The following is a 24826-nucleotide window of genomic DNA, read 5'->3' on the forward strand; positions in this document are numbered from 1 at the left end:
AGGAAAAGTCAGAGGGAAATGAAACAGGTGTATGCAACACCCCTCTCTACTACCGACATTTCTCAGAATTCTGGGGGAAGTTGCATCTATAAGGGGAAAGTTTTTCACCATGGAACTCACGGTGGTTGAACTTCTCATGAAGAATTTTTTTTTCACTACTGAAGAAAAATATGTTTGATTTTACCATAACTGAAAAGTTCTCCTGTTTCTACTTCTGAGGTTTGCCCTCAAGACTACTGTTTACCTAATGGAAGTGACTCCTATGCATGGAGGAAAAAGTACACCATTTGAAGGAAAAGCTAAAGGAGTGATATTCAGGTAGCTGCTCATTCCACCAATGAAAACATACACATAGATTTTCCACTTTACACCTCATTTTCCACCTTATTTTCATGATTTTGAAATGAATATGTAGGGTCTGATGAGTTTGTCGATAGTCTATAATTATTAGTGTTATTAAAATAGAATACAAATGATAAGCCATATGTAAAAATGCTGTGTGAATAAACTGCTATACCCCAAATAATACAAATGAGTGAATGGCAGTAAATGCTAAGAGGGATTAACAACATAAAGGATATTAAAAAAATGATGACCGTATTTCATATTTATGTGTCTTTTTCTCTCTCACTCTTTTTTTTTTTTTTTTCTTTTTTTGCGGTACGCGGGCCTCTCACTGTTGTGGCCTCTCCCGTTGCGGAGCACAGGCTCCGGACGCGCAAGCTCAGCAGCCATGGCTCACAGGCCCAGCCGCTCCGCGGCATGTGGGATCCTCCCGGACCGGGGCACGAACCCGCGTCCCCTGCATCGGCAGGCAGAACACTCAACCACTGCGCCACCAGGGAAGCCCTTCCCTCTCACTCTTACTCAACTCCTAAATAACTAAGAGAATATGCTCACAAATGGTAAGCATGTTTTGGATGTTCGATGTGTGTTTGTGGGAAAGAACAAAAAAAAACTGCCTCAATTAGGTCAAATATCATACAAGAGATGAATGAGATTAGAGATGGGATTGGGATTTGTGTTAGTTACTCAATAGCTAACCAATCACAGATATGACAGTGTAGTGCAATATGCAAATATACTTTTAAACAACTTCTCTTAAGTTATCTACTGTCTGTAAAGACAATCACACTCAACTGCTCTGCACTTAACCCCAGAGCTTGAGTTAGAATCTGTTAGAAATAGGTACACGTTTCATTGCTTTGGCAACATTTACATGGCTCTGCATCAGGCAATACAACTGCTAAGATCACACTCTGAGAATTCAGGAAAGGCTAGTGTCCAGTTCTGGTCGTTCTACCACCCAACTGTGATCTAGGATAAATTCCTGATTAAAAAAAAAAAAGAAAGAAAAACGCTGAAGATGCTGAAACAGTATTTCCTACTTCACAGGGTCGTCATGGGGATAAAAGGTCATTAGGATAAAGTGCCTCTCACCCAGGAAACACTGATAAATGCTACTGATGCTACCATCATCATCATCATGACCGATCAAGAACATATTGCCACATGGAAATTCAACATTCCCTGGGCCATTCACAACTTTCCTTTAAAGGACTCATGTTCTATGTGGGGTCTTAACACCTTCAAATAACAGAAAATACAAGTCTTTAGCCTTTTTTTCTGTAGCTAATTTTGGCATCTTTCACCTCTGTCCACTTAAGTGTTGGTTTAGCATATTCTTGTCACACAAAGAAGCTACTTCCCAAAGAGAGGAACAACGTGTCAAGTGACAAAGACATTGAGTGAAGTCTTTCACATCCTAGATTGTCCACGGTACAGCTCAGCTGGTCTCTGGGTTGGAAGGCCTGGGTCTACTTTGCTCGTCTGTTACAGGGGAAGGGACATGGTCCTTAGCATGTGGTCTGTGAAACAGAGGCAGCTGCGGGTAGAATTATAACACAAGCAGAACTGGCTTCAATTCTTCCTTCTTAGGTCTTTTCCTTCTTGTTCAGCTGTTCAAGGAACTTGCCTGCCCTCTGTCCCTGCCAGGACGATGTTACATCTGCCTGGATAAGTAGGTCACCATTGTATATCAGGAAAGGTCTTATTTGTAATCATCAGGAACCATATACGGCTAATTTGAGCAGAAAAGGAAACTTTTGGTAGTTTATGGTTAGGTCTCAGTAACTAGAAGCAGACTAAACAACCGAAAGCCAAGGCTATGCTATTGCAATTATAGGATCAGGCCAAAGTGATGTTATAAGTCCTAGCTGGCCTTGCTACCAAGCAGGAACAGGAAACAGGAGGTTGACCCAGCACTGCTGGCCTTGCTTCTTTACATCATTTATTTGTAATTCAAAATCCAAGAGAGGAGTGCAGTTGGCCAACCCGAGGTCGCCCGACTGTTTTCCATCTGTAAGGGAGACTGAGCATGTGAGTAAACAGTGTATCTGACATGTTCAGCTTGTATAACGAGAGGAAGGCTCTGTTTCTCATCAAGATCCACAAAGTGGAAAATTCCCCAAAGAGAAAGGAATTTCAGATCAGATGCTTGAAAAGTTAAAAACAACAACAAACAAATGCAGATGTGGAATTAAAGACATGGAGTAATTAAGAACCTATATGTGGAGTGATTCAGACCTGAGTTCATACCTGGAGCAAGCTACTCAATCTTGCTGAGCTTCAATTTTCTTTAAAGGAAACAATGTGGAAGATGATATCCACATGTAACTTGTGGTACACATGAAGGAGGGTAGTACAGTATATGATGCCTGGCACATCCTATGCATTTTCTAAAACTACTAGTAGTACTATTATTATTGTTACTTATTATACAATTTATTGTAGAAATTAACAGGGAGAGTATTAATAAATGTTAATACAGTGCTAAGTGTCACATTTATGATCTCAACTAATTATTTGTTGATTCAACAAACATTCCACATATCAGAAAATAACCTGTTAGTATATATATATATATATTTTTTTTTTTTACAGAAGAAAAGAAACCCTGAGGCTTAGAAAGTGTAAACAATGTACCAAAAGTCACTCATTTAAGAGGTAATGGAATATTATTCAGCCTTAAAAAATGAAGGAGATCCTTTCATTTGTGACAATATAGATGAAACAGGAGTGCATTATGCTGATGAAATAAGCCAGACAAGATAAATACGAATGATATCATTTATATATGGAATCTAAAAAGAAAAAAAGCCACACTCATAGAAAGAGAGAGTAGAAAACTGGTTGCCAGGGGCTGGGGTGTGGGTGGGGAAAAGAGGGGAAGATTGGTAAAAGGGTACAAACTTTCAGCTGCAGGATGAATAAGGTCTGAGGATCTACTGTATAACATAGTTACTACAGTCAATAATACTGTATTGTATAACTAACATTTTCTGAGAGAACAGAACTTAAGTGTTCTCACCACAAAAAGAAAAAAAGGAAAAAGGTGTCATGAGCTGTTAGATGTATTAATTAACGTGATGGGAAGGATCCTTTTGCCACGCATATGTATATCAAATCATCATGATATACTCTTTGACTATCTTACAATTCTGTCAATTATACCTCAATAAAACAAAAAAAAGAGGTAATAAAGACGAGATTCCAATCCAGGATTATCTACCTCAAAAAACTACACTCTTAACCATTACAATATAGTATCCATCCATATGTTGTAACTGTAAAGTGCTTAACACAAAGGAAACGTTAAATAAATGGTATTTATTCTAACTCTAATGCTTACTAGATATTAGTTATGTGGTATGCTTTACTTCTAACTACAAGGGTATAAGGTGCAAATTCTTGCTACACAACATAAAAGCCCCTGTGGTACCCTGTAGGATAAACACAGTACCTATAAATCTCTCATCTCTCAACCCAGAGTCTCCTCAAGTTGGAGGTCTTTACCCCGTTTATAATGTGGGAATAATGCCTTTCCCACATTTGCACTGGGCATGAAAATCCATACTTCCAGGTGTATACTGAACCTCCACTTAGCTCCTCGTCACCTTGGAATCACCAGACCAAAGATCATTTATTCCATTAATATAAATGATCTAGGGATAGAAGTACAGAATATACAGAGAGTGTTAGAGGAATCCAAACAACAAGTCCTCCACTCTCAAAACAAATTTTAGAGTTCCAAAAGTAAAGAGCAATGTTTGGAAATAAAACTAAAAATCTACAATTAGCCAAGTATTTATTATGGGCCAGGCTACTTACTAGGCACTTGATAAACATTACAGCTCATCTTCCTGCAGTCCTTCAAAGCATATAATATTGTTTCTGTTTCATAGAGAAGAAAATTGTATCTAAGCAGGTCAGTGATTAGCCCAAGACCACAGGGCTAGGCTGTAAGAAAAGAAGGCCAAGTTTCAGCGGTCAAGATGGTGATGGATGTTATAACTAGAAGATTATGGCTAATCAAATAAAAATATTCAAAACGGTCCTAATGTATTATTAGGATTTCTTTAGAATAACTTGGGTGCCTTAGTGAATACAGTAGTGGTAGGCACTACAGTCTCTTTAATTTGCTAATCATACAAATCTACTTTAATATTCTTGGTGACAAGGAGCTAACTACTGATAAGACAGCTTCTTCAGTTTTGGGGCTACTCCAGGGTGAAATGCCGGAACGTCTTACTGTCTGCAATGCTATCTAGTTCTACCAGGGGGAATAAAGCAGAACAAGTAGCCACTGTTCTTGACAAATGGATACAGTTTCAGTTTTTCAAAATATGAGTGTCACATTCATTCATTGTATCAGATAGATCTGTCAAATGGCTTTGCCCATTTACTAATGGATGGCACACTGCAGACACACGTTGGGTCAAAGGACTCAATGTCACCTCATTGATAATGTCATCAATATAATTTGTATTGGCATTTTGTCTCACCCTGACTTTAAGGACTATGTGAGGAGATCCAAGTCTCCAGACCATGGACTGATCACCTCTGCTTGACACAGTATTCTCTGCTCATTTCCAGAGGGGACCAAGGATGAGCTCTTGTACCTCTGAGTCTATTCACCCTACCTGGCAACACATACTAGCTGAGCTGATTGGATCAAGCAGGAGCCCCAGAGTTTAAGTTTCCAGCTGCATTGGAGGAAACAGAGGCTATGCCCCAATCCCATAACCCCTCACTTCTTACTGCTAGCCTATCCTAGGCTGTTCTTGCTGATAGGAGTATTTCATGCTAAAAATTAATTTTGCTTACCTGATGGCAGTCACACAACCTCAAATGCCGTTTTTATAAATAAGGCAACCACCAATGGAGTGTGATTTAGGGTTTTTTCTTCTGTAGACCCTGCCTACCCTATAAAATCTCCCATTACTGCATCATGGAGACTATAATCCCTTTCCAAGGGAATAGATTCTTTCCAACCATAAGATGAAATAAGAACTTACATTTCCATACTGCCCAAAAGGAAATACATTGATTACAAAATGCAGGAGAATGACTGATTTTCCACATTTGTTGTGTTCATTAAAGGGTTTTTGAATAGACTTGACAGTATTAAAAAAGTTCAACACACACAAAATAAAAATTAATAAATGAAGAGAAAAAAATTGCATTTACAACAAACAAAATAAACACATTGATATATAAAAGGCTGTTATACATCGATGAAAAATGGATGTCATAAAGTCACAAACATAAAGTATTAACAGCCAATAAAGATATGAAAATATGTTCAACCTTGCTATTATTAATCAAAGAAATACAAATAAAATAATTCAGGTGCCATATTTTACTGACTAGAATGACAAAGTTTTAAAAAACTTGATAATACTGGTATTGATATTGATAATACTGGTACTGATGAGTGTGTGTAAGAAACCACACTGGATGTTAAATTCTTGGTAGAAATAAAAAGCACGGTAACCTTTCTGGAAGACAACATGTCAGTATGTACCAGAACTGACAACCAGCCATTCAAGTTCTAGAAGTCCACTCTAAGGAAATAAACAAATGCTCAAAGACATATGAACAAGGATGCTTGTCTCATTGTTTAGCAAAGCAAAACAGGAATAATCTAAATGTTGAACAGTCGGGACTGGTTAAATAAATAACAGAATGCTGTTAACCATTAAAAATGATGCTGCAGATTTTTATTAGGTGATGAGTAATCATCACTTATATTACTAAATAAAAATCTTATAGAACTGTTTTGTAGTTTGATATAATAATTAAAGGTATTTTATACTTGCATTGTATTTATATGCACCCCGTCACAAAAAAGTTTCAAAAGATACCCTCAAAAATGTTAGAGATGATTTATCAGAAATGGGATTTTGAGTTATTTTTCCTTTTTTCTTTAAATCCTTTCAATTTTGGAGTTTCTGCAATGAGCCTGTATTATTTTTACAATTAAAAATATTTAAATTTACAACAAAAGGATCTAAATTCCTCCAATTTTCCATTTATTTTCCACCCTGGCTCAGGGTATTTGTGTAAAAAAAAAAAAAAATCAGCTTATTTTCTCTTTTCATAAGTTAACTATTTTAGTCTGGCAGAAGTTTCACACAGGAAAATTGTTAAGGTCTGAGTATTCTATTACCTTTAAAAGCACTGGAAAAAAAAAAAAGCACTGGAAACTTTGAAATTATTTCTTTCAGAATTTTCATATAATACTGAAAGGCGGGGGGGAGGTAGCAAAATGAAGGGAAATAGATAGTAGTAGTCAACTTCAATTAAGAAAAAGCAACAAGAGGCAGTTTGTACTCTTTTGATACGGCAGAAGCCCCATGTGTCAACTCTTGCTAAAAAATGTATATATACACACACATATATATGTTTGTGTGTATTATATGTATATGTGACACACACACATAATTAATCCACAGTCTTAGGCTAATCACTCATTGTGGCAGAAACAACGAGCTGTTGACTACACTTTAATTAGCTCCTCCAGCCTGTAGAGGCATCACTAGGACCAAGATAGGAACAACATTCTCCATCTCCGCTTGCATCTGGGTATGGTTCTATTCCAAAGAATGTGACCAGAGGTGACCTGAAGAGTTTATGTCTGAAGGATAACAAGTTGATAATTGTAGCTTGCAGCTTCCTCTCTCCTTTCCTTTTTAGGACAAACGTAGAGCCACTGGATGAAGGTGGTGGGTCCCTGAATAACTGAGCAGAAAACTGACCCTCAGACCACCAAAGTCCATACTACACTCCTGAGTGAGTGAGAAATGAACCGTCCATGTGTTGCTCCACTGAGGTTTAAGGTTTATTATTTAGTGTTTAACTAATGCATTTTTTCTTTAAACCTCAGTTGCCTTCTCTGTAAAATAAAGTATTTGAAAAGGATCAACTGTAAGTTTTTTCCATTGCTTATGTTTTTATCTTAGTTTTTAATTCTCAGAAACATTGTGCACATTTTAAGTTAGTAAGTCTACTTTTTTTCCCACAAAGACGGGTTCTTCAAGTTATGGAGAAGTCATAGCAGACTGTTGCTCCAGTTTAAGATACACATTCACATATGAGATGAGAAGGGTGAGGACCCAGAGAAACGCCTTTGACAGAGGGGAGTGAGAGCATACTGAAGAATGTTTAGTAATAAAGAATTCAGATGGGAGAAACAGATGGGTTACATCTAACAGATTTGCTCAAAGGAATTCTGGAAAGGCAAATATGTGAAAATGTATAGCAAAGACATGAAATGCCTTTTGGTCCCTAAATGGATTTCATTTCAAAGACGTGCATATTGCAAATACATGTACCATAACACTTCTCTGTCCACTTCTAGAATTTTCTAAAGCCTGACAGAACATCTGCAGAGAGAGATGTCATTCCAAGATAATCCACTGCAAGTTACTAAATTAAGATAAAAATGTCCTTAACCTTGAACAGTTTTTAAAGAGATTTTAGAAGAAAGGAGCCCTCCAGGGGGTTGTATAACTATATAATTGTACCCTTTCTAAAAGGCTATTTACAGATACATAATGTTTCCCCTTCATTCTTTAAAGTAAAATATAGGATAAAAAAATAGTTTGGGGATAATATTTGTTTGGGACAGCAGGCACTGCTAATCAGTACCACTCTCTCCTTATTCCTTACTATCAGAGCCCTGGTTTAGGAGACCCCATTATCCTTAAGGCTAAGGTGGCCAGTTTAAAATCCGAGCTGATGAGATCTAAGTGCAAGTCTGCTGACCATCTGTGGTAAAAAATTTGCTCTCTGATTTACACACTGCCTTTTTTTTCTTACTTAATTCCTTTTTTTTTTTTCCCTTTTCTTTCTTCCTGCCCAAATTGCTGGAACACTATTGGAGATTCTGGGGTCACTTTGAAGCTATGTGGACGTGCTAGAGATGTGGAAGCTGGAAGAGCTAAGCAACGCAGTCCCCTGGTGATGCCCTTCAGCTGCTGGACTAACGCTAGAGGGACTAACTCCAAACTTCCTGCTACCCGTGGAAAGTAAGGTAAATCACTCATTCACTTTCTGTCACCTACTAACTGATCCAGAACTCTAACCTCAGGGTTCTAGAACCCTTCTCCGTATCCCATAGTCATACTCATGTTCCGGACTCCTGATCATCAGACTTGCTTATAGCAGATGTATGGGGAGGGTGGGCTCTTCTGGAAGCCCTGATACTTCCTCCCCTACCCCCACCACACACAAATAATGATCTTTATGTCCACTCATCCTTTTATCTACACTCAGAGGCCAGGGGCCCCAGGAAGGCTTCACTGACAACCCTTTACTCCTCTCTACATGCAGAAAGGGTAGAGGTGTGGGCTCTGGAATCAGACTTCCTAGACTTGAATTCTTAATCTGTTACTTACCAGTTTAGGACATGGGCAAAGTAGTTACCTTCTCTGGACACCCCTGTAAAAGAGGAACACTAAGTAGCACCTATGTACCTTACTGAAAGGATTAAATGAGCAAATGCAGGTAAAGTTCTTATAATTTTTTCTTGGGTCAATCAATTCTAGCTGCTATTGTTACCTCTGGCTAATTTAGGGCAGAGTCCCTTTGCCCTCCTTTGGTTCTCTGGGCCCGTCTCATTCACAACACACACAATCGCATACTGCAGAGTTTTGAAAGGTGGTTCTCAAAATGTGGTCCCTGGGCCAGCAATATCAGCCACACCTGGGAACTGGTTAGAACTCTGGCACTGGAGCCCAGCAATCTGTGTTTTAACGATATTCTCAGGCAAATCTGATGCACACTAAAGGTCGACGACAACTGAGAACATCTGTCTCAGACTCTCCTGGAGGCATTCACCAAAAATAGAGTTACAGGACCTTACACCTGACCAGCTGGAGAAGGGGTCTAGTAATTGCCCTGGTTATCATGCTTGTCATGATTTTTCAGCACATAAATGTTTGAGAATCACTGCCATTTTGAATGTGTGTTTCACTTGTCTGCTTTTCCAGTGGACTTTACTTCCTTGCAAGGAAGGTTTGTGAAGATTTGTTGTTGTTGTTTGCATTATTAGTTTTATTATGCTAATTCTAGAATCTCTGGTGCATAGTGCAATCTCAGGCAGGAAGTAGTGGCTCATTAAAACAGGTATCCCAAACGTCTTAGTAGAACTTCAAGATTAATTCCTTCAGGAAGAGGTAAAATTGTCATTATATGCAGATGATATGATACTACATATAGAAAACCCTAAAGACTCTACATGAAAACTACTACAACTGATAAACGAATTCAGCAAGGTAGCAGAATACAAGATTGACATACAGAAATTGGCTGCATTTCTTTATACCAACAATGAAATATCGGAAAGGGAATGTAAAAAAACAATGCCTTTTAAAATCACAACCCCAAAAATAAAATACTTAGGAATAAACCTCACCAAGAAGGCAAAAGACTTATATGCTGAGAACTGTAAAACATTAATAAAGGAAAGTGAAGATGATTCAAAGAAATGGAAAGACATCTCATGTTCTTGGGTTGGAGGAATTAATATTGTTAAAATGCTCACACTACCCAAAGCAATCTACAGATTTAATGCGATCCCTATCAAATTACCCAGGACATTTTTCACGCAATTAGAACAAATAATCCTAAAATTCATACAGAACCATAAAAGACCCAGAATTGCCAAAGCAATCCGGAAGAAAAAGAACAACGTTGGAGGCGTGGCCACCCCAGACTCAGACAGTACTCCAAAGTCACAGTAATCAAAACAGCGTGGTATTGGCACAAAAACAGACATATGGATCAATGGAACAGAATACAGAGCCCAGAAATAAACCCACACACCTCAGTTAATCTTTGACAATTAATCTTTGACAAAGGAGGCAAGAATATATAATGGGAACGAGACAGTCTCTTCCGCAAGTGGTGTTGGTAACGTTGGACAGCCTTATATAAACCAGTGAAGTTAGAACACATCCTTTCACCATACACGAAAATAAACTCAAAATGTCTTAAAGACTTAAACATAAGACATGACACCATAAAACTTCTAGAAGAGAACACAGGCAAAATATTCTCTGACATAAATCATACCAATGTTTTCTTAGGTCAGTCTCCCAAGACAATAGAAATAAAAATGAAAATAAACAAAGGGGACCAAATGAAACTTACAAGCTTTTACACAGCAAAGGAAACAAATGAAAATGAAAAGACAACCGACAGAATGGGAGAAAATATTTGCAAATGATGCGACCAGCAAGGGCTTAATTTCCAAAATATACAAACAGCTCATACGACTTGAAGACAATAAAAGCAAATAACCCAATCAAAAAATAGGCAGAAGACTTAAAGAAACATTTCTCCAAAGAAGAAATACAGATGGCCAATAGGCACATGAAAAGATGCTCAATACTGCCAATTATTAAAGAAATGCAAATCAAAACTACCATGAGGTACCACCTCACACCAGTCAGAATGGCCATCATTAAAAAGTCTACAAATAACATATGCTGGAGAGGGTGTGGAGAAAAGGGAACCCTCCTACAACACTGTTGGTGGGAATGTAAGTTGGTGCAGCCACTGTGGAAAACAGTATGGAGGTTCCTCAGAAAACTAAAAATAGACCTACCATATGATCCAGCAATCCCACTCCTGGGCGTATATCCAGACCAAACTATAATTCAAAAAGACACATTCACCCTGATCTTCACAGCAGCAATATTCACAATAGCCAAGACATGGAAACAACCTAAATGTCCATCAACAGATGAATGGATAAAGACGATGTGGTACATATATACAATGAAATACTACTCAGCCATAAAAAAAAGAATGAAATAATGCCATTTGCAGCAGCAACATGGATGCAGCTAGAGATTATCATACTAAGCAAAGTAAGTCAGAAAGAGAAAGACAAATACCATGATACCACTTATATGTGGAATCTAAAATATGACACAAATGAACCTATCTATGAAACAGAAACAGAATCAGAGACATAGAGAATAGACTGGTGGCTGCCAAGGGGAAAGCAGGTGGGAGAGGGATGAACTGGGAGTTTGGGATTAGCAGATGCAAACTGGTATATATAGATTGGCTAAACAACAAGGTCCTACTATATAGCACAGGGAACTATATTCAATATCCTGTGATAAACCATAATGGAAAAGAATATGAAAAAGAATGTATATACCTATGTATAACAGAGTCACTGTGCTGTACAGCAGTAATTAACACAACGCTGTAAACCAAGTATACGTCAATAAAAAATAAGTTAATTAAATTTTTAAAAAGATTAATTCCTTCAGAAGAACAAGTACTACACATTCACAGAAAAAGCACCCTTTGAAAGTTTAAATTTTTGAATTTCTTTGCCACTTCCTTAGTTTTGATCATCTTGGACAATATATTTTTAATATTGACTTTTAAAAAGAATTGTGTTTCAGTGTTTGCTATCCTTAGAGAGACAGAAACAGATAAGTACAACTAAATACTTATTTTTCAAAAGTCTCAAAAGTATAAGGGAAATGAAAGTAATTATATCTTCAAATGATTTTGGGGTATGTTTCTAATTTCATACTTCTGATGCGATTCAAGATTAAAACTGTATTAAGACATTTGAGACATGCTGCATTGGTATTAAATGAATTTAATTTTGTGAAAAGTGGTAGAAATATTTTCTTCAGCAAACATACCTGCAGATATAAAATCACAACCATAAATCTACAAAAAAGCAAGCTATTGAATGAAATCTGATTGGTTATTTCCCTGCAGTATGGATCTGCTAATAATTTAATTTACTACTTGCTAACAGAAGCCAAAATTTAAATATACATATATATGTGTGTGTGTATATTTATATATATTTATATACAAATATATGTACATATATATATATCTTCAATTTTAAATCATTCATATGTATGAACAAATATACATACACATATATAACAATTGTTCATATATATATATATATATATATATATATATAAACAATTTAAATTAAAGAAAGTACATCTGGTGGCCTATTTTTTCCCCCCGATTTCTAAAGAACACCATATTCTATTCTAGGCAGTGGAATGTCAATCCACCTTAAGGGTTGTTCAATGAGTACATCTGAGAAACCACTGGTTTAGCCAATGATGTACTTATTGAGGGAGGCCCTAGTGCCACTGTCAAGAGCTTATCCACAGGAGAGGTAAGAAGGTACTTGTTTGGTTTGTGAAAAGGAGTAGTGAGGAATGGCAGGTAGCTGCAGGCTGATGACACATGATGTCCATATATATGTAGAACCAACACGCCCATAATTGCACCCATTTTCCATACCCAAATCCAAAGCCTTTATATCATTAATCCCAGGCAAAAATGGTAAGATTCATGTGTGTTACTATCCCACAGCTTCAAGATGCCTATAAACTCATATGAGTATGTCTTAGTTTTATCAGTGCAGGACAAACCAGGCTTCTATCACCAAGCCCCATTCCATAACAGGCAAACCAGTCCAAGACTTCTCCGAGTGCTGCAGGAGAGTCTATGGAAGGGGCGCTCACTCCACTGTGATGCCTAAAATGCCTTTGCACAGAGCAAACATTCAATACATGCTGAGTGAATGAATGAGTGAACTGGTGTCATAAAACAGGCTTATTTCAGGGAAATTCCATTCAACAGGCTGGCATTCCTTCCTACCCATCTTAATTGTTAAGCTTGCAATCAGACAAAAATTTAATTATAAAACGTTAGAGCTGAGGAAATTTTAGAAACTATCTACTCTCCAGAGGTATACAACTTTAATTTAGTGGTAAAAATCACTAGGAGTGATTTAGGAGTCTATCAGACCTGAGTCCAAATTCCACAGCTACCATATTTTCATGAGCAAATAACTACTTCTGAGGCTCTGTTCCATGTATGCATTATGGGATATCATAATAATACATACATTAATTGTATGACTATCAGGGGATGAAATGACACAATCCATTTGCCATGGTCGGCTAAGTAATTTGCACCAAGTAAGCACTCAAGACATTAGCCAATATTAATAGCGGAGAGATGAAAACAAAACTCTGGGACTGATGCCTACCCTAGTGGCCCCAGTGGTCGTAATGACTTTCTTCCATTCAGCCTGCTCTCTTCTCACTAAGACTAAGGAAGAGAAGATGAACAAATTAGGAATAACAATTTGAAAATGGTTTTATACTCCCTGAATGAATGGAATTATAATAAAATGATTCATGAGTTCTGCAGAAATATGATGAGACTTTAGAGCTTTATGTTAGTTCTCTACAAAACCAATTTATGGCCCTAAGATGTACCTTCCCACCCAGCCCCATCCTTACCAGGATCAAATATCATTGTAAATGGAAAAGTCAACAACACATTATCAACAAGCTAAGTTACAAGCCAGTGAAGTCTCGGAGCTTTGATAGAGAAAATTCAGATTTATCATTATATGTAAAAATAAGACGATATGAAGAACTCAATCTAAAAAATATTACCTGGAGATCTATAATCTCTATAATAGTGCTATAAAAAGTAAACAGCTAGAAATCTATTTAGATGGTTTTCCTTATAAGAAAGCCCTTTCTGTATAACTTTTAATGTACTATTGATGAGAACAATTCAACAAAATTCAAATAAATATCTGCAGATGTCCTACAAGAAGAAAAGAACAGAGTTAGATGCGACAGGGGATAACTGGACTTCAGGATGAGTAAGACCCTATACTTGACCTCAATAAATTAACATGAAATACAGTGGATGAGTCATGTACAGAATGTCAGAATTCTAAAACGCCAAGCTAAGTACCAAAAGGAACATGTGGGGACTCTTAAGAAGGAAGTAAAATATTGGTTAGTTGATTACGAAAAGGCAGAAGGGAGTAGGCTCCCTTTGGCTGCTCTTTGAAGAGATCACTTCCTTTCCCCCCTGGTCCTGAGGCTAGGATGGCATGGGCAATAGAGGAATGTGGGGATTGAGAATCATTTCTACTCTCACCAGAGTGGCTGGAAGCAGATTTTCTTACCAGGATGTAGTAGTAGGCTAATATTTAAGAGTTCTTGAGGTCAGAGAGAAGGGTTTGAATAATCCGGCTCCATCTCTTGCTGTGGGTCAAGTTTCTTACCTTTCCAACACCTCAGCGTCTTTATCTGAAAATTGGAGATGATGATAATGTCTCCCACCTGAGTGTGAGAACTACATGATATAGTGCATACGCAGGGCTAAATTTGGTGCCTGGCACACAGAAAGTGCTCAGTACGGCAGGCGAGTGTAGTGACAATAAAGGCAAAGATGATGGGGGTAGTGCCGGTGTTGCTTCTGCCCCCAGAACAGGCTCTGACTGCGAGAGAGTTAAAGCACCTTTGGGTTCATGGGGGTTTATATATAAGCAACGGTTGATCAATGTGAGCTGGTTGTCCAAACGATTATGTGCAATCTAAGAAAAAAATGGGCCTCGGATCTGCTCAGCTACTTAATAATATTAGCAGCGGTAGTAGTCAAAGAAGCTATATTTTATTAAGTGTTTATATGCCAAACAATGTGCTGAACGCTTTAAAAGGATTTACTCACTTATTACAACGAGGCTATATGCTAGGTCCTGATAATGTTATTCGTCTCTTTCAGATGTTGACTGAGCCTCAGAGGGGTTACAAAAGCACCTAAGATCCCGTTGTCAGTACATGACGGAAATGAGTTCAAATCCAGCCTGTCTGACTTGTTCTTAATCACTAAGGTATGAAATTAAGCATGTTGCCCTTTGCCTGATTCTCCTTCTGAGGCCTGAATATTTCACTTAGCGCTCTGAGTGCAGAAGAGAGAAAATTCTCTCTCCTTGACCCAACTTGGCATCAATATCCAACTCCCCTTCTCAAAATGGGTTGCTTCAACGAGTAGCAATGAATGCCGGGTTGTGGACCAGTCACCTTGATGACTAAGAGTCAGACACTAGGGAAAGAAAATGCTCTGTGACAAACCTACCCTTGTACAGAAACAAGACAGAAATGGGGGGACAGGGCAGAAGATAATGGAATAAGGAATAGGAAAAATAGCACCTGGCATCGTGATAGTAATAATAATAATAGTAGTAGTAGTAATAGTAATAATAATAGAATTTACTATGCTCTAGGCATTGTATTAAGTGCTTGGTGTAAGTGACTTCATTTTAACATTGAAAACAAGTCTATGAGGATGAAATATTATTAACATCATTTTATAGGCAGGAGTATTGAGGTTCAGGTAATCAGGTAAATTGCCCAAGCTCATATGGTTAGCAAGTGGAAAGCAGAGATTTGAACCAGCACCTACACTCCTAACCACTATGCTATAACCATTATGCTGAAGACATAAGAATTCCAATGGTCTTTCCCCATAACCCACTCCTACACTCCAGACTTAAATAGTCCAAGATCAAGAGAGAGCAAGCTTGGAGTTGCCACTCTTCAGTGAGTGTCAATCATTTCAAAACAGTGTATTTGCTAACAAGATGCAGTTCCTGTGATAATCTTCTCAACCAGGTATCAAGAAACAGGAAGCAAAGATTCAAGTAACAGTATGTTCCTACTTACGAGGAAGGTGGGACAGCATAGTTGACACTGGGCTTAACTCTTCTGGAAAACGTAGTCCCAGTAGGCATACACACTGGTACATTTTCCCCACCTACCAAATACAAAAGAAGTATTTCATTTCCATGTTGCTCTTCAAGATCCACCTCATTCGTGCCTGTCATTCATCCTCTGGCCTCTTCCTGTCTCCATTTCTGTACAGAAAGGTGCTGAGTCTCTGCTCTCGGATACGAAAAGGGTGTGTTAGGAGAGGGAGCCATGGTACCTCAATGTCTTTTTTTTTTTTTCATCTTAATTCTATTATGCCAACTCCACTGAACTTAATTAGAGTGAATACAGAATTACACAATTACCCTCTGTTCTATTCTTCAGATGTTATATTTTGATAAAATTTACGATATGCTGCTCTCCCCTCGAACATCAGATGAACACTAGAAATGGATGTGTGTTGACATAAAATCTGTTATAATTACAATTAAAGTATAGCTTACATAATGATAGTGTTAACATAAAATTATAGATGTGTAGAGACAACGTGGTCATGCATTTTTTAGTATAAGTACATGCTTAGACCAATATCTGTTAGTGGAATGAAGATGGAAGAGAATTTTGGTTAAGCCACAAAGACTGTTTAAGGACTTGCAGATAGCTAAGGGGAACTCAAAGACCAGTAAGATAATATTTCCCCTGCCATGTTTTCAATTGCAAAGTGAAGGGAAGATGTGAAAGTAAGTACCCCTATGGAAATTACAAGACAAGTACATTTTTTTCCTTGAATACCTGGGTAAATGCTTAAATTCTAATGTATATCAGAGATGCAAATTTTCAACTGAGTTTGATAAATCATAAAATAATAATTATACATATATGTATATAAAACTGCATGGAACTAGACAGTTCAGAATTACTTCTAATTAAAGAGGTACCCTATAACAACTAACTCAAACCTTACAAAATATGGTTCCAAGTACCCTATCAGAGTGAAAAGTAGGAGATCGAAAGGTTTATTGTAAATGTTTGTAGTCATGGTGTCTTAACTAAAACTACTGTGTCACAAATACTATTAAAATAATTGTGACGTTTTATTCACTTTTACTGCAAACAACAAAAGAAACTATAGGTATTTTTTTGTTTCAGGTAATTATTTTAGCTAACAGTTATTAAATGTTTTGAGAAGACAGAGTGCTAATTGCATTACTTCATTTTATCTTTAAAATAGCGCTTCCATGTAATTATTCTTAATATCTCCATTGTATTAAAGTGTATCTCTAGTTTAGATCTTTCTTCAGAACTGCAGACTTGTGTATCCAACTGTGTACTCAGCATCTCTACTTGGACGTCACGAAAACATCTCAAATCTTATACCTCCAAAACTGGTCTTTAATCCCCCAAACATGCTCTACCCCAAACTTTTTCCATCTTAGGTGACAGTAACCACACCTTTCCAGTTCCCCAGGCCCTAAATCTCGAATTCACCCTTGACCCCCTCTTCCTTTCCATTCTTGCATTCAATCTACCATGAAATGCTGTCACAACCTTCCCAATGTGCCACTTCTGAGAATTACCAGCCGCTAGCAGCCTGGTGCAGGCCACCAACATAGACCTCGAGGATCCTGTAGTCACCTCCCGAGATTCTCCCTGACTCCGCTCTCTCCCCACATCCTCAAGACCACAGATACAGTTATGCTTTTCAAACAAGAGACAGTTCATGCCACACCTCGGCTAAAATCCTGCCCCTGGCTGCCTACACTTAGAGTAAAAGACACAATGCATGTGATGGCCTCCCAGGACTTACCCAATCCATCCCATCACATATCCGACCTACAGCCCTCCTGCTGTCTCTTCCTCCCCACTGACTAAGTCAGCCAGGGTGGCCTCCTTGATATTCCTCCAAGCTGCCCGGCATATTTCTGCCTTAGAGTTTTGGGACCGGTTATTCTTGCTCCCAGGGAGTGGCCTCCCCCTCATACATTCTGACAACTCCCTCACTTCAAGTCTTTACTCAAATGTCAACTTATAAAATCCACCCTGACTACCCTATTTAAAATCAGAACCTACCTGTACACTCCTCCAGCACTCCCAACCCAAGCCTCTTCAGTGAGCTTCACATCCTTTTCCTTATCCCGTAGCGCCCATCAACCTGTGACAAAGCACAGAATTTATTTATAACATCCGTTTCCACACGAGAGTGTAAGGAGGGAGAAAGCATGCAAGAAGGAGCACGCAGGCAAAGGCTCTTGTCTAATTTATTCATTGATACGTCCAAGCATAGAGAACAGGAAGATGCTTGATAAATAGTCCTGAAAAAGATACAGATGAGGAAACTAGTAGTGAAGCTCAGAAAGTTTAAGCAACTTCCTCAAGGTTCTAGAGCTAGAAGAGGGTCACAGTAGAATTCACACTTGGGGATGTCTAACTTCAAACCTCTTAGCCTCTCTGCTATCTTTTTTTTTTTTTTTTTTCTTTGCATTACGCGGGCCTCTCACTGTTGCGGCCTCTCCCGTTGCGGAGCAGAGGCTCCGGACGCGCAGGCTCAGCAGCCATGGCCCACAGGCCCAGCCACTCCGCAGCGTGTGGGATCTTCCCGCACCGGGGCACGAACCCGTGTCCCCTGCATCGGCAGGCGGACTCTCAACCACTGCACCACCAGGGAAGCCCCTCTCTGCTATCTTAAGTCCATGAAATTCAGGATTTGTTTTAATCAGTGCCATGGAAATTCTCACTCCTATTCTCACTGAATAGGATCAGCAGTAAGCTGACCCAGGAGGTCATTTTTCCCACAACAGTCTTTATATATATGACTAAGGAACACACTGGTAAAAGAATATGGGAGAAAGTCTGAGTATGACAAGTCAGCTAGACTGATATTAACTAAAAAAGCTGTGTGAAAATATCCTTAAAAAGTTGCCCCCAACTCACTCAAAGTCCAAAGTTGGAGCTGGAAATACAATGTCATGGAGTTTGGATAAGAACAGGTTTTCTCCAAGCTGAACTATGACACAGAGATTAGAGACTTCTAGAAACTATACTTTTTCAAAGAAAAAACATCACATGAGAAAAATGAGGCCTAGAAAAATTAAATGACTTAAGCTAACTAGTGGCAGGACTGAGACTAGAGTATACTTTGTGTAATTGGCTATGGTCTTTTTTTGTTGTTGTTGTTACCACTTCAGAACGAGACAAACTTAAAGAAAGGAAACACAACCAAAACTCAGTGGCTGGAAAAGAGATGGATGTGAACGCTCACTTGTTTCTTACGTATAAAGTTACCCCTCGCAGTGTTTTGGAGGAGAAAACGCTGGCTCTTCCCAACGTTGGTTACATACACAAAGATTCCAAAGACAAGACAAGTGCTTTGCAAACAAAGTAACTAGAACCAGCTCAGGCTTCCCCGCGCCGGGTCCTACGTTCCACGGTCAGAACCACCAACTGTATCCCCCCGGGTAACAAGGTGATTCAGAAAACCTGGCACCTTCAGAGAAGCGAGAAAACTTAGCCGGGAAGAGAGTCAGGAGGAAACTTGCTCAGCTTCTTGCTGGGGTCTGAAACGATCCCGATAGAGTCCTTAAACCCCTCAGGTTTCCACAATCAAGCACCCTCGCCTCCAACCTGGGCCACCCCAGATCTGACTATCAGACGACAGAAGTCTGCGGACGCACGGGGAGCTGACCACCCCACGAGAGGGACCTACGCGCGGCCGCGCCCACTCACCCGCCGCTCCCCGGGAGACGGGAGACCAGCCCGGGGTCCAAGTCCTGGGCGTGGCAGACTCGCCCCGCTCCGGGCCCGGCTCCAGCTCACCTCGGCGCGGCCCGCCTGGGCGCCGCCATCTTGACCACAAAGGGGGCCTCGCGCCGGAGGCCCCTGAGCGGGCGCCCTGAGCGGAGCCGGAGCGCCGGGGAGCCTCAGGTCGGCGCCCTACGTCCCCCGCACGCTCGCTCCCTGTCCACGCGCGACGAGAGTCCCGTACGCAGCGCCCGACCCAGGCTTCCGCGGAACCGGCGCCCCGCGCAGCCCGCACCGCGGCTCAGGCGGCGCCGAGGGCGGCCCGGGCGGAAGAGCGGGCGCGGGGCACGCGCTCGGTAACCTGGCAACGCGGAGCAACCCGGCGTCTCCGGCGAACCCCAGCCCTCCACCGCGAGGAAGCACGGACCCCCGCGCCCGCCGCCCAGCCCGCGCCGCCCCTCGGTCGCTCCGCCCGCCGCTGCCCGCTGGCTATGGTCTTTTAAATCCATGATACAACGTCTATATGTAAAAAATCTGTTAAACCCTAAATGTTTATGATAATTCAAGTAATCCATTATCTGAATTATTCTTGAAGATAAAACATCCGAAGACTTCTTAATTGTATGGGTATACATACATAAAATACACGTGGAGGTAACTTCAAATGTAGAATGTGCCTGTCTCTATTCCTTCCCTCTCCGCTCTTTTAAAAAATGCCCCTTTAAAAATTGCCCACTCACCATCTGTTAGGTAAATTTGCTGAAACACAGTAAATGTGGAGACAGAAATTGTTATAGAGACTATTCCAAATGGCACTGACACCTGTATTTATGAAATTTTTAAAAGGGTAAGTTAGAGTTGTTTTTTTTTAAAAAAAAAAATCCCACTATAGTAACACCACATCATCCTAGGTGCCCAGTTCTATCCAATTACATAAGATGGAGAAAGAGAGAGAGAGAGAAACAGAGAGAGAGAGAGAGAGAGAGGAGAAAGAGAAAGAAAAAAGGAAGAAAACCAAGTACTTATGTATAAAATGTTGCTCCCAAAGTTTGAGATTATACTCAAGCATCAATGAACAGAAGGAAAACACTTACAAATTTACAAATGTATTTCATTTATGGTATGAGGGACACAGGTTTAGATTTGCAACACGCTCCCACAAGGGTCAAATTGACCACTTTTTTCTATCTAGTTGCTCTTGAGAGAACGAAACAATTGAAACAGATGCCATTCAATTCCAAGTCTATAGCTTAGACCATGTCACTGCACATGAAATATTGTTCATTCAGAGTCAGCACATAGCAAGAGTAATTATACTCTCAGAGTGTTTGCTCTCAAGTGAATAGCAGAGAAGCCTTGAATAAAAACGTTCCTATTACTTTCCATTGTAATATATCTTACTTATAGCCCATGAAACAGTGGTCAGAGGAGATTTATTCTTTGGACACCATATTATATAATCTCTCCACTTTAAGCCATCCCCCACTCGGCGATTATTTTTTAAATATGTTACTCGTAGTCAATATTAATTTACATTTAATCTTTCTTAGCATTAGGAGAGTATTATTTTGTACAGGCTCAGAAAAAAATCTCCCGAAATTCCTTCCTGATGCTCCCTTCAGGCTGAAAATGCATTGCAGGGTGGCTGCAGTGACTTAATTCTAGTTGGCAGAGCCCTGGCCACACACTAATTTCATTAGCCTCAAACTCCTGGATTTGAAAGATCCACTGAATATGATTCATGTCCTGTGACATGTCACTTACTAACCAACTCAGTGTGCATACAGAGGAGAGAAAGGACTTGCTCAGCTCTGGCCCACCGGCAGGCAGATGAGAATTCCCAGTCAGAGACACTGTTTACATCTGAGTGGTCATTCTTGCCCGGGTCCTCATTTTCAGGAAGGAACTTCAATCCAGGCTTTGCTGGCAGCTGCAGCATTTGTTACATCCATTACTAGCTCCTTGTTCCTTCCTGCCCCCCAGTGCTTAGCATCCCCCATTTCAGTCACTAAGTCTTCCTTCCCCCAGCCTAGAAGCTTACCTCACCATAAATTTTTATCTCAAATGATAGGTTTGGCACATTCCCCACAGCAACCCACAGGGACTGGGGAAAAGAAAACTCAAATCTCCGGAGAGCTAAGAATTCAACCATTTAGAGGAGTTTCTTTTATACAGGACAGTCTTCATTGAGCTGAACCCTGCAATCCCAGAGAAGATTCACCTACCCGTTCTTTTCCTCTTTCCCTAAAGTGACTGTGTCTTTGAACAATAGGTCTGTGTTCCACTATTCTCTCTATTCATTTTGCAGGTTTACAGAGGCTGGGAAACTGGGGACTGGACTTACATGCCAGGAGCTTCTAAGATCACATGCAAAAATAAGGATACTGGAAGAGATTGTTGGAATCTATCTCTGTATATTTGACCATGGGCAGTGGTTAACCAGGATGCTCACACCAAGCTTATATCCAGCTTGCAGCACAAGCTACAAGTTGGTGCATCCCTCCTACTACCAGCCTCTTCTCAATAAATGCAGGTGAAAACTGGGGGCTCTTTTCCCTCAGCTGTTCAGTCCAACATGAATAGCTGCAATTTGCAAATTAGAGGAAAATGACAGTGTTTTTTCTGAATGGTTTTGGTCCCAACGCACACTGCTAATGCTGGCATTCAGTTCCTTTCCTTCCCAGCCCAGGGAACGGGGGAACTAAGCATAAGGCAAGCGTTCTCTTTTCTTGCAAGTGCCTCAGATCCACACACCAGAGAAGGAATCAGCTCCCCCTGGAATCTTTTTCAGCAAACACAATCCTTCAGCCTAGTCTGCAAGCTCTCTCTTGACTTTAAGATTTCACTCTTTTTTCAACAGGCAGGCCCATCTGCAGTACTGCCCAAGCTCCAAGTGAAGGCACCAAAATAATTTTTAAAATGTCAAACAGCAAATGTGCCTTCAACCCCCAGAGCTCCAGTAAAAATACTGTGAGTTGCCCCTGTGGTTCTCAGGTGACCTCTGGCCTCATCCTCCCTGCAGCGCTGCCTCCTCAGGTTCTCTAGTTTAAGCTCAGAGGTAAAGGAAGTGCTTCTGGGTTTTGCTTACAACAACCCAGGCTCTTCCTGAAAGCATTACCTCAAAGTGAAGGCTGCCCAGAAGCACTTTTGGCCTTGCAAACATCTAGAGGTGGCATACTCGACAGGTGCTAGGGATGCTCAGAGGCTCAGAGGGGCCATACCAGGCTGCAGCCTTAGACAGGCACCCCTCCTTCTGGCACAAACACAAACTTCATACCCCTGGGTGCTGATGTAGTGACAGCTTGAATCTCACAAGGAGTCCCCTCCAGAAACCCAACATGCTTCAGGAAAGGCACTTGAGAGGGAGCCAACTTTTTAGCTACAGGGAGCATAAGGGTCAGCCAGAACATCTGGAGAAGGGACTAACTGAGCTTGGGTCCTACCAGGCAGGGAGAGAGCTGTGCATTAGGAAAGGATCACTTCAAGACAGAGATGAACAAAAAACTTGGAGATAGGGGTAGAGAAGGAAAAGAGAGGCAGAAATTGAAAGGGAGAACATAAAAACAGAGAGACAAAAAAAAAAGCAGGGAGAAAGAGACACAACGAGAGAGACACACAGGAAGAAAGACAGAGAAACAAGAGAACCCATAGTCACGCAGCCCCTGAAACTCAATTTCTTCATCCAGAAGCCATCCATCTATACCCAGGGCGGCACAGGAGCCGTGGGGCCGAGGCTGCGGGAGCAGGCGGTGAGAGAGCACTGCAGCACCGCCCACCGCTCAGCGGGCCCGATCCGCCGTCCTCGCATCTTCCGCCGTTGCCAGCCTGCACCCGGAGCTAGAGGACCGCCCGGCCTTGCTCAGCGCACCCTATTGCCTCCCTCCAGGCGCCTTCTTGTCTGGCTCTGAGAATCGTCCTCAAAACCCAGGACTGGGGCTGGGTGCTGCGTTAGGGAGGTCGTGGGAAAGGATGGGCACCGGGTGGGTGCAGAAAAAGCGACTGTGTTTCGCAGTTAGCAGGAGCTCACCTCCGGGCTCTGAGCTGTTAGGAGTAGAAAGCGGATCGCCCGGCTCCTGCCAGTGGCCGGATCGCAAAGGCAGTTTAGACGGTGTAAACAACTGCCCAGAGCAAATCACCTGGGGGCATGTCTGCGGGTGGCTTCTCCCCGCTTGAGGACAGTCCCCACGCCTTCCGCCCCATACCCTCGCAGAGACAGGTTACAGGTCGGGAAATCCAACCCAAGCGAAATGGGCAATTCACGTCCAAATGTAGGTGAAGACCTAGCCTTCGGTTTAAGAACTGCCTCCCTAAGCTCTTCTCGAAATTTTCCAAGGGAGCTGCAGCTTGTCGGGCGGCTTGGGGCAGGGAAGCTGGAGAGTTGAGAAAGTTGACGCCTAGTTTCTAGGCGTCTTCTCATCTTTCATATTCCTTGCGCCTAAGTGGCTCTCACAGGAGCCCGGCACTTTTACAAGCCTGTTTTGGAACCATATTTCACTCTAATGCAAACCCATTTAAATCATCGTCTTGTTTTTCGGAGACTGTTTCTTGTCAATGGGGCCATAAATCCAGAATGTCAAGCCGGATGGAGTGGAGCGCGGACAGGGGAGAGATGGAAGGGAAATGAATCAAGCAGGGAAAGTACCTCCTCGGGTGAGGTGGGAGGGATTCGGCAGGATCTCCAGGGTGGAAATGAGCGAAGGCTGACCAGACCCCGCACCCCTGGAGTCCAAGCCAGCCTTCAGGATAAAGAGCGCGGGGAGCTACGGCGCGCTCTGCCCCGGAGGGAGCGCCCCCCTACCTGGAAAAGCCTCAGGATGTTGGCTACCATGATGGAGACCGAACTCCCCGAAGCCCCAGTCACTCCAACTACTTTCTCGGGCTTGACGAAAACCGGAGGCTCGCCGTTGGTGCAGCGCACTTCGGAGGTGTCCTTCTGGATGAGCGCCTGGACGAAAGTGAGCGACTGTTCGAGCGCATAAGTGTCCCTGGAATAAGTGTCCAGGATCCGCGCTCCCAGCGTCACGTTGGGCAGCAGGTTGGGATCGCTGTTGATCTGGTCCAGGGCGTAGAGTATCGCTTCCAGCCTGTGGATCCCGTTCTCCCTCTTGATGTCGCCGCAGGGCACTCCGCTGGGACCCTTCGCTTGCACCGGGAACAGCTCCCCGAGGGTGACGTCCCCCTCGATCCGAATGGAGTACGGGGCGTACATCTCCTGG

The 24826-nt window shown here is 41.2% G+C and overlaps 2 long non-coding RNA genes across 3 annotated transcripts; one reads left to right on the forward strand and one right to left on the reverse strand.

Annotated features, from left to right (window-relative positions):
* Positions 1-502: 502 nt before the first annotated feature.
* LOC137228765 (uncharacterized) lies at positions 503-19752 on the reverse strand. 2 transcript variants are annotated; one of them, XR_010945341.1, is made up of 6 exons: positions 19596-19752; positions 17943-18024; positions 15888-15978; positions 13406-13467; positions 8742-8784; positions 503-4299 (listed from the first exon to the last, which is right to left on the reverse strand). It is a non-coding gene; the product is annotated as an uncharacterized lncRNA (long non-coding RNA). The 2 variants fall into 2 exon arrangements; XR_010945342.1 differs by lacking the exon at positions 13406-13467 and adding an exon at positions 13929-13977.
* LOC137228766 (uncharacterized) lies at positions 7946-19765 on the forward strand. Its single transcript, XR_010945343.1, has 3 exons — positions 7946-8377; positions 14947-15055; positions 19058-19765. It is a non-coding gene; the product is annotated as an uncharacterized lncRNA (long non-coding RNA).
* The last annotated feature ends 5061 nt before the right edge of the window (positions 19766-24826 follow it).

This window comes from Pseudorca crassidens, chromosome 8 (genome assembly GCF_039906515.1).
Source record: "Pseudorca crassidens isolate mPseCra1 chromosome 8, mPseCra1.hap1, whole genome shotgun sequence".
NCBI lineage: Eukaryota > Metazoa > Chordata > Mammalia > Artiodactyla > Delphinidae > Pseudorca > Pseudorca crassidens.